Source organism: Canis lupus, chromosome 2 (genome assembly GCF_048164855.1).
Source record: "Canis lupus baileyi chromosome 2, mCanLup2.hap1, whole genome shotgun sequence".
Classification (NCBI taxonomy): domain Eukaryota; kingdom Metazoa; phylum Chordata; class Mammalia; order Carnivora; family Canidae; genus Canis; species Canis lupus.
The window spans coordinates 75,845,260-75,854,309 of record NC_132839.1 but is presented as its reverse complement, the minus strand read 5'-3'; the positions used below and the strand labels follow the sequence as shown (position 1 = coordinate 75,854,309).

At 51.5% G+C, this 9,050-nt stretch overlaps 1 protein-coding gene across 3 annotated transcripts in view; it reads left to right on the top strand.

Moving 5' to 3' along the window:
• The first annotated feature begins 5,858 nt into the window (after positions 1–5,858).
• The window catches only part of TBC1D1 (TBC1 domain family member 1), a 238,078-nt gene continuing 234,886 nt past the window's right edge, over positions 5,859–9,050 (top strand). For 2 of the 3 annotated variants that reach the window (XM_072807653.1, XM_072807642.1), the window contains exon 1: positions 5,859–6,472. The gene's annotated coding sequence lies outside the window, so the exon portion shown is untranslated. The remainder of the gene's footprint in view (positions 6,473–9,050) is intronic. The other variant, XM_072807663.1, reaches the window with a different exon arrangement.

The window sequence follows — 9,050 nt, the reverse complement described above, 5'->3', positions numbered from 1 at the left end:
GGGGTTGGGTGGTGGCAGAGGGAACCGTGACAAGATGCTTAAGTAACAACAACAAGAGATATACAAGTAACATATTAGCAATAAGTGCTATGAAGAATGGAGAAATATAGATCAGGAAAAGAGGATAAGCAGTGTGTGTGTGTGTGTGTGTGGTGGGTTTTTTTGTGGGGGGAGGGGTACAAGTGGTTTCCACTTTCAAAAAGTTAGCCAGAGAAGGCCTCAAGGAGAAGATATTATTTTAATCAATGACTTAAGAAGGTAAACTAGGGGTAATGTGGATATCTGAGGAAAGAGCCCACCTGGCAGAGAGTAGAGGGAGTCAAAGGCCCTGGGGCATGTATATGCCTGGCATGGTCAGTGTGTGCAGAGTGACCCAGGGCTTGTAGCGGGCAAGGAAGTACAGAGGTAGTAGTGTGGGAAGGGGGAAGGTCCCACAGGGCTTTATAAACCATTACAATGACGAACTTTTACTCTGGAAAATCTGGGAAGCCGTGAGAGGGTTCTAAGCAGAGCAATGACACGGCCCAACTAATATTTCAGCACCTTCGCTTGACTGCTGTATTAAACACAGACTGCAGGGTGGCGAGGACAAAAGCAGGGAGACCAGGTAGCCGGCGACTACATTTTTCTTTTTCTTTTTTTTAAATTTTTTTTCGACTACATTTTTCTAGGTGAGATTACACCCTATGTACCAGTAATGTGCTAATAGCAATCAGGATTAAATAAAGCGGGAATCGCACAGTAGTGGAAGCTTGGTCATTTTGCCCATTTGGGTCTGGGTAAAATCCCCAAGATCCAGAACTCCTACAATTTATACAAAGAAACTCTCACTGACTTGAGACAAATCCAGACACTATAACAAAAAGGTGACATGCTATCTTATGACATTTGCTGCTTAGCGTGGTGCTTGATGCTCAAACCCACAAAACCGGGCTCAGGTGGGCAGTGGGGACCCCAAGTAAAGGCTCGATACTGTTAGAGGGCTGCGTGGAACCGTTGCTTGTGCAGAGACAGCAAGGATTTAACAAACAGGAGAGGAAGCTGAAAAGGGAAATGGAAGCAGTGCCCAGAGTTTTATCTGCTTTGTCCATAAAAGGAAATTAGACACTTCACAGAAGCTTACTCTATACACTTCACTTGCTCTCGCTGCATGTAGATTTATGTTGTCTCATCCATGGTAAGCATGAGTCTCCCATGCAGTGTAACTTTTGTTTACTTAAATTGCTGAAATTCCGAGATCCACATTGGCTAACTGCTCATTTTATTTTTCCTACACTATATTTTATCATTCTTGTGCCTTTCAGAAAGCAACCCCAAGGTTCTAGTGTTGTAGGCTAGACAATGTAATGTATTCTCTGATTTGACTTCCATTCATTTCCTTGTCAATGAGGAATATTTCTTCTTCTTTTATTTTTTAAGATTTATTCACTTAAAAAAAGATTTATTCACTTATTGGAAGAGAGAGAGAAAGAGAGAGAGAGAGAGAGGCGGCATGCACAGGCGAAGGCCAGAGAGAGAGAACCCCAAGCAGACTTCCTGCAGAGTGTGGAGGCTGATGCTGGCTCGATCTCAGGACCCTGAGAGCATGAAACTGGCTGAAATCAAGAGTTGACACTTAACCACCTGAGCCACCCAGGAGCCCTGGTGAGGAATATTTCTTTTTTTCTTTTTTAAAGATTTTATTTATTTATTTATTTATTTATTTATTTATTTATTTATTTATTTATTTATTTATGAGAGAGAGAGAGAGGCAGAGACACAGGCAGAGGGAGAAGCAGGCTCCATGTCGGGAGCCCGACGTGGGACTCGGTCCCGGGACTCTAGGACCAGGCCCTGGGCCAAAGACAGGCGCTAAACCGCTGAGCCACCCAGGGATCCCAGGAATATTTCTTAAAGCTAATGATTTAACGTTTGATTACATGCTAATAGTTATGCCTTGGGTTGGCAGGATTGGGGAATTAGCCAGCATTGCTTCCGCTTTGGCCGTGCTGCCTGTTTCTATGCTTTCCACACCGATTCTCCATCTCCCACCCTTTCCCACTGAGCTTGGGCTTGTCTCAGAAACTGTCTCCACCTCAGGCTCTAGAAAGGCACCCTCAATTGGTGGGAGCATGTCTGGTGAACCACCTTACCGTCCTAGGATTCTATCCAGCATAATCTTAATTTTTTTGCTTTTACTGATGCTCATTTTGGAAATAGGTCCACTAGTTAAGAACTCTTACCTTATTATGAATATTTAGAAATTAGGTTATCATAGCAATAATAGTTTGGGTTCCAAACTACTATGAACATTTCAACAACTGATCGATTTAATAATAATTTTATTTTTATTTTATTAAAGGTCTCTTTCCTACATTAACCAAAGCTTTTTCACTCCAGATTTATATATGGTTCCCTTGCCCTTTTAAAAGGAAAATGGCCTCTGTGTTTTCTTTCTGTCCCTGGGCTTCCCAGTTGATTTAGTGGCATCATTTGTTCACAATTTTTTAGAGCTCCATAGCCATCTTTAAGTTGATATAAATGTTCTTGGCCTTAACAATGAACAATTACATATGCTGCAAAGGACTACATTAGGAGAGAATCTATAGGGGAAACCCCCAGAAGAATGATTCATGGCAGGATTTCAGGAGGAGCTAGAGGTCCAGAGGTTGGTTGTCCACACAAGGAAATGGCCCTTCCCTAACCCAGGGTAGGGTCAGGGCAGGCGGTCATTTCCCACTAAGTTGTAACCCTTGAGCTGCAACTTGCTAGATTTTAGCAGTGGGGTGGGAAAAGGTTTCGCCCCTCCACACCACAAAAATATGAGAGACTTGGGGTCTAGGCCTACCTCTGCCCCTCACCCCTCTCACTTTCTACCTTGGTGACCTGATGAGCATCCCATCTGGCTGCCTGCCTGTACTAAGTTTTCCTGCACTCTGGAACTGGGGGTGTGGATGGAGTAGCGGTGAAGGGGGCTAGTGAGGAAGAGCAAAGGTTGTGGGGTGGCAGGTGGGAGGGGGTTCGAGCCAGGATGTTCTGCATGCAGTGCTCAGCCTTGGCCTGACTCCACCTCCCAGGGGGTTAGTGGCTAGCATGCAGGGTTGTTAGGTCATAGTTTCATAGTTTCTATCATCGCCTGGCAGGATATGATAGAAGGGCAGTTTGGGGGTGTCAGTGAAACGGATGACCGTGTACCTATCTTGACATCCTAGCACTCTGGTGGTAGGTGTGTTCAGAAGGCTGCTGCAAAGAGGGAAAGAGAACTATATAGGGGAATTGGAGATAAAGATGTGAAATAATCATGGTGTGATCCAAGAGACAACAATATGGCTTAACTGGCTTATTTGGTCCTTATAACCTCATGAAGAAAAATGTCCATAACCCAATAAAGGTCATAGTCATTAGAGTACTGATGTCTGTCTATATATTCTTCACCTCTCTTTTAAAAATTCAAAGCTAAGGACACAAATGCCTGTGCTATAACACAGAATGAGCTGATGCTACGAGAGAGGTACACAGTGGCTGGAGAGAAGTGTGTTACAAGCGGCTTTGGATCTTGGGGGGGGGGGTCCCAGCACCGCCAAGAGGCATTAACCTCTTAGTTTCCTCACTAGTCAAGTAGGATTTAATAACCTCTGCACAGCAGAATTCTCGTTAGGATTACAAACAATTAAAAAAAAAAACAATTAAAAAAAAAAAGGATTACAAACGATATATGTCCAGCACCTACCATAGCCACTGGCCCCGGCTATGAATAACAGCCACTGCTTTTAGGAGTGTTTTAGAACAAGCCGTGTGTGACACTTTTGTGTCCCCCCGAAATACACCTTCCCTGGATGGGCGCATCCAGAGGAACGGGATCAAGGAATCCCATGGGGGAGGTCTAATCAAAAAGGCTTCAAAGAGCTTCAGTCAGCTTCTAAGAACCCACCGGTAGGGCTTGGGAGGGGAGGACCTTGGCTTTCTATTTACCTCCCAGCCGCGGTAATGAGAGCTGCTGCCAGAAACCGAGGTCTACACTCGTGCCAGCGTGCTAAGTAAGCACTCGACACGCACTTTCCCATTTTGTCCTCGCAGTCGTCCTCCCAAGCGTGCAGCCGTCCCATGTTCCAGGTAAGGGAATGGAGAACAGCGGTGCAGCAGCTTGCCGGGGCCAACCCAGTGGTGCAGCTGGGATTTGGGTTTTAAGTCCAACTCCGCTGTCCTAACTCTCAGCCACTTCCCTAAAGTCAGCTTCCAGCTCCACTGAGCAAAAAAAAAAAAAAAAAAAAAAAAAAAATCCTGCAAGAGAGGCCGCCTGGCTCCTCCACCGCCGCCTCCTCCGGTGGCTGCCCCCGCCGCGCCCCGCATCCCACGGGGTCTCCTTGCAGCTCACTGGTCCCCGCAGCCGGGGCCGCGTCCCCCGCGCGCCCCAGATCGCCCCGCTCCCCCTGGAGGGAACCTGCCCCCAGGCCCCCGCTGGGACGGGCATTGGCAGGTGTGCGGGGTTCCTGCGCCCGGCCATCCCCAGCCCCCGTCTTGGTCCCCGGGGGCGCGCTCCACACCCCGAGGCCCGCTTCCCCGGGCCCCCCTCTAGGGGATGCGGGGGGAGGCCCGGGGGGGACCCGGGGGTTGCGCGCGCCGGAGCCGCGGGAGGGACACGCGCCGGGTCAGAAAGGGGGTGACCGGGCTGCCCTGGGGAGGGGCGACGTCTCAGCCTTCGCTCCTCGCGCCCCGAGCGTCCAGCCCGGCCGGCCAGCGCCCCGCAGAGCCCGGGGTCGCTCCGTGCGCTTAGGGCCGAGGGGCGGGGCGGGCCGGGCCGGGGGCGAGGCCGTCCTCCCGCGTCCCGGGCCCTTCTCCCTGTGCCCGTCTGGCGAGGCGGCAGCGGCGGAGCGCGGCGGGCAGGGCCACCTGCACCTGCTACGAGGCGGCGGCCGGGGCCCGCGCGTGCGACCGCACCTCCCGCCGCGAGCGCCTCGGTCACGCGGGGCCCGGGCCTCGGATTCCGCGCGGCCGGCGGGCCAGGCCCTGCGCCCGGACACCCGCACCCCCGCCCCGCCCCGCCCGGCAGGGTGAGGAGGGGCCGCCCGCAGGGGAGAGGCGGGGAGGGGGACGGGGGGGAGGGAGGGGCGCCGCGTGCCCCGCTCGGGCCCCCGGGGAGCCAGCCGGGCGATCCCGGCCTCTGCCCTCCCCTCGCCTCCCCCGCGCTCGCCCTGCCGGGGAGGAGGAAACGCGAGCCGCGCGCAGACACCTCCTCCGCCTCCTCCGCCTCCGCCGCCTCCGCCTCCGCCGCCTCCGCCGCCTCCTCCGCCGCCGCCGCCGAGCCTGTTGCTGCCGCCGCCGCCGCCGCGGGACCCGCCGCGTCCTCAGCCCGGTGACCGCGAGGCGGGAGCGGGGGCAGGGGACCCCTCGCGGCCCCCCGCCGCCGGACAGCGCCCCGCCCGGACCATGGGCGCCCCGCCCGCCCCGGCCCGCCCCGCGCCGCGCGCCAGCACCTGCGCGCCCCGGCCGGGCCCCGGGCTCTGAGCGCGCCGCGGGCCAGGTGGGTGCCTCCCGGGGCTGGCGCGCCCCCGCGGGGCCCCGGCCGCCCCGCCCCGCCCCGCCCCGCCCCAGCACGCCCCTCCCGGGCCCGCGAGGCTGCAGTCCCGCGGCCCCGGGGCGTAGCTGCTGTGCGCGCCGCGCCGGGGGCTTCCGGGGGGCCGGGGGGGCGGGGGTGGGTGCGTTGCTCCCCTGCTTGGACGAAAGTGAAAGCTTCAAGTTCACCGCGGCCCGGGAGCTCCTCCCGCGGCGCGGGGCACCCTCCTCCTGCCCCCCCCCCACCCCGCTCGCGCGGCATCCGCCCCGCCAGACATCTCTGGGGCTGTGGGGTGCGCAGGGCGAGCGCGCTGGGCGCGGGCGGGCAAGGGAGCCCCTCGCCATCCTTCCCAAGTTCCCGGTACTTCGCGGTAGTGACTTTGGCAGCTCCACCCGCGCGCACAACATTTCTTTCTATGGGCACATCCTGCGCCAGCCATCGTGAAACCCTGCTTAATTGTTTCTCGCAGCTTCCTTCCTGACCCTCTGTGATCAGGGGACCCCTCAAACTTGGTGGCGCGCGGTGGTGGTGGTTTTCAAGAGACGGTTTCCTTGGACATCCCCCTAGAGGTGGCTTTACCTGCTATTTTGTTTAAAATAGGCTGTTCTCTGTGAGTTGCTTCAAAAGGAAAAGAAATTGAAAGTGATGGCTGTTCTGCCCTTCTCAGAGTACCTTCCTGGCGTTTAATGGGTGAGGTGGAGATCTTCTCGTTCTTCTGGGATGGTTGGATGGTTTCCTGTATTGATATAATCAGACGTTGAAAGAGCGTTTTTAAATGACCTGGTTTACATGGGTCACACCCAAGACACTCCGCTATCTCAACGAGCCCCAACTTCAGAACTTTTCGCCCTGTGCGTAAGCAGGACTACAGAGGCCTTGATAGAAACCCCTTCTTTTGGAAAGCGGGAATTCATTCTCTGCCTACATTTGATGGGATTGGTAAGAGTTGGAGCATAGCCACCTTCAAGTTTTGTTGTTTTTTGGGGGGTGGGGGCCTGCTCTGTGTGGGGGGGGCTGGGGTGGAAGACTGAATGCAGAGTTGTCGCCAGGCCGGGGAATCCACCTTGCTAAATGACTCCCCTGCATTTCTGAACACTTCATGTTCTGTTAGTCTGGGTCAGGGATCCCTGAAACCAGCCTTAGTGAGGTGGCTTCTCTTGCTTGGGGACGAGGAGTTGCTCAGGATCAGCTCCTGCCCGAGAATCCTGAAGCCTGTCTAAAGGAATTAGAACATTGCATGAAAAAAAAAAGTTTGTATAAAGAAGGATTGACTGCTTTTGCAAACGGGTGTTTTAGAGCTGTTTAAAATAGAATGTTTATCACAGTCTTGAATCTCCCTGTTTTTTTTTTTTTTTATCAAGTTATAGGGAAATAAGACCATAAAAAGGGGTTTCTCCTTAGATTTATCTCTAGGTAACGACTGATGTAATAAGAGCTCCCGGACGGTAGACACAGCTGTGAATTACAGGGTGCCCTGTGAAATGTTTAGGGGATATTTCCTGAAGTGAACAGAAGAGGAGGATCCTGAGACTATTAATTGAGTGCGAGGAGATGGGAAAGGGACTACGTGTGGCTCAAAGTAGGAAATAAAAGTATCGGGTGATAACTAACATAAAGGTCTTTATGTTGATTTGTCCAGCCATTTGGAAACCAGTAAAATAGGGGGGAAACTCATCATGGTATAAATTGCTAACATCAAATTTGAGTTTTGCAAATGGGGCTTCCTGCCACTGTCCTTCCCACTGAGAGGTCTGGGGATTTCCCTTTTCACTGCCGTAGCATTCTCGTTGGGTGCTGTCCTACCAGTCTTGGGATGACATTAATTGACTTAGGTGGTACCACAGGGTCTGCGGAGGAAGTGGGTGACTCGGAGGAAATGCAACTTGCCTTTTCTTCCTCATTACCCAGCTCTTGATGATCTTTGCCTTGCATTTGCGGAGAAAGCAGCCTCCACCAGAGAGGCTGCATCACAATCAGGTGGACTGCTGTGCGGAGCCAGGTGTGGGTGGGCGGCTCCTGCCAGGCCTTCTGGAACCTTCTAGGGCGTAAGACTGGGTGAGCAGCAGGGAGTGCTGCACCAGGCGGCCTGGCGCTTACCAGTTCCCCATCCACCCAGCATGTCTGATCATTATGGTGCCGGGAGTAGGGATGCCTGCTTGAGAGGACCCTGTCTTTGAATATACTTCTAATTTTATCTTGTCAAAATGGCAACTCCCTCAGGCCCCTTTTCTGCCCGGCACAGCATTTCTCTGAAGTCCCCCAGCCTCTGCTCTTTACATCCCCCAGATGACCTAACTCTGCTTCTGTGTTGGTGTAGTTGGCTTTACCCCTTTCCCGGTCTCCTGGGCTGTGCTTCTCAAGTATAATGGCCACAGAGCCCCCAGTATGTGACATGTTTTCCGGCCCTCTTCTTTTCTTGGTCATTAAAACTTGGAGGATCAGAGTCTGTGTGGGAAAGTGCCCGTGATTCCACTCAGCAGACAGGCAGCCCTGGGTTCGAAGCCCCCTGGTGATGATGGCAGAGGCTGTAGGTTTTCAGTGCAGAACTGATACCTTACAAATTGCCTTCACTGACTTTTATCTTCATTTTTTCCTTCCCAGCCCCACGTTCCAAGAAAAAGATTTTTAAACCAGATTCTTCACAAAGGACATGAGGGTTTCCATTCTCGCAATTTTTGACATTTTCAAGCTGAGATTTCCATTTGCTGGGTTCTTAGATTGAAGGGCACTGTGTCCCTTTTCAGGTTTTCGAATGTTTAGAAAAGGATTCGTCATATTTGGGCCATATGAATAATCTTGACACTCGGGTTTCAGTAAAGCTGTGCAGGATGTAGGAAATATGTTTTAGCGCCAACAAAGAGGCATTTAATTTTGAGTGTGTCTGTATCCTTTTGACAAGCAGTAGTGTTTTTCTCTTAAAAAGAGAGCGTACATATTTAACGACACATTAATTCTGATCAGTAAATCTAAGTTTCCAAAGTAGGTAAGTAGTTGTGAGTTTGTTGTCAAACTTAATGAATTCATACAAGTAAAGTTCTTAGTATAGTGCCTGATACATAGTGAGCACTCAGTAAATATTGCTTATTGCTATTATTATATTTATATCTTTTACACTTCTAAGGTTTAATTTGGACATCATATTTAGATTAATGAGACCAAGCAAAATTCAGATAGAAAAACAAGCCAGCTAATTCACGAAAAAGATATTTTAGAGTTATTCTCTTCTAGAGATATTTATATCACAAAGAATAGAAGTTTGGGCATAAGGCAAATCCTGTCTACATCATTAGCTAGGGGACCCTTATGAAAATGGGGATGATAAAACATACATCTCCAAGTTGTAAGAATTCAGAAGATCATATATGTAATGTCCAAGAAGAGGTAAAATTAATTGGTCAATAAATATTCCTCTAGCAAAGCAGTTAAGAGCAGGTGGAAAGTCTAGACGGGAAGGACCCGGGTTCAAAACCTGGTTCTGCCATCTGCTGCTGGTATGACCTTGGGCAAGTGACTTTAC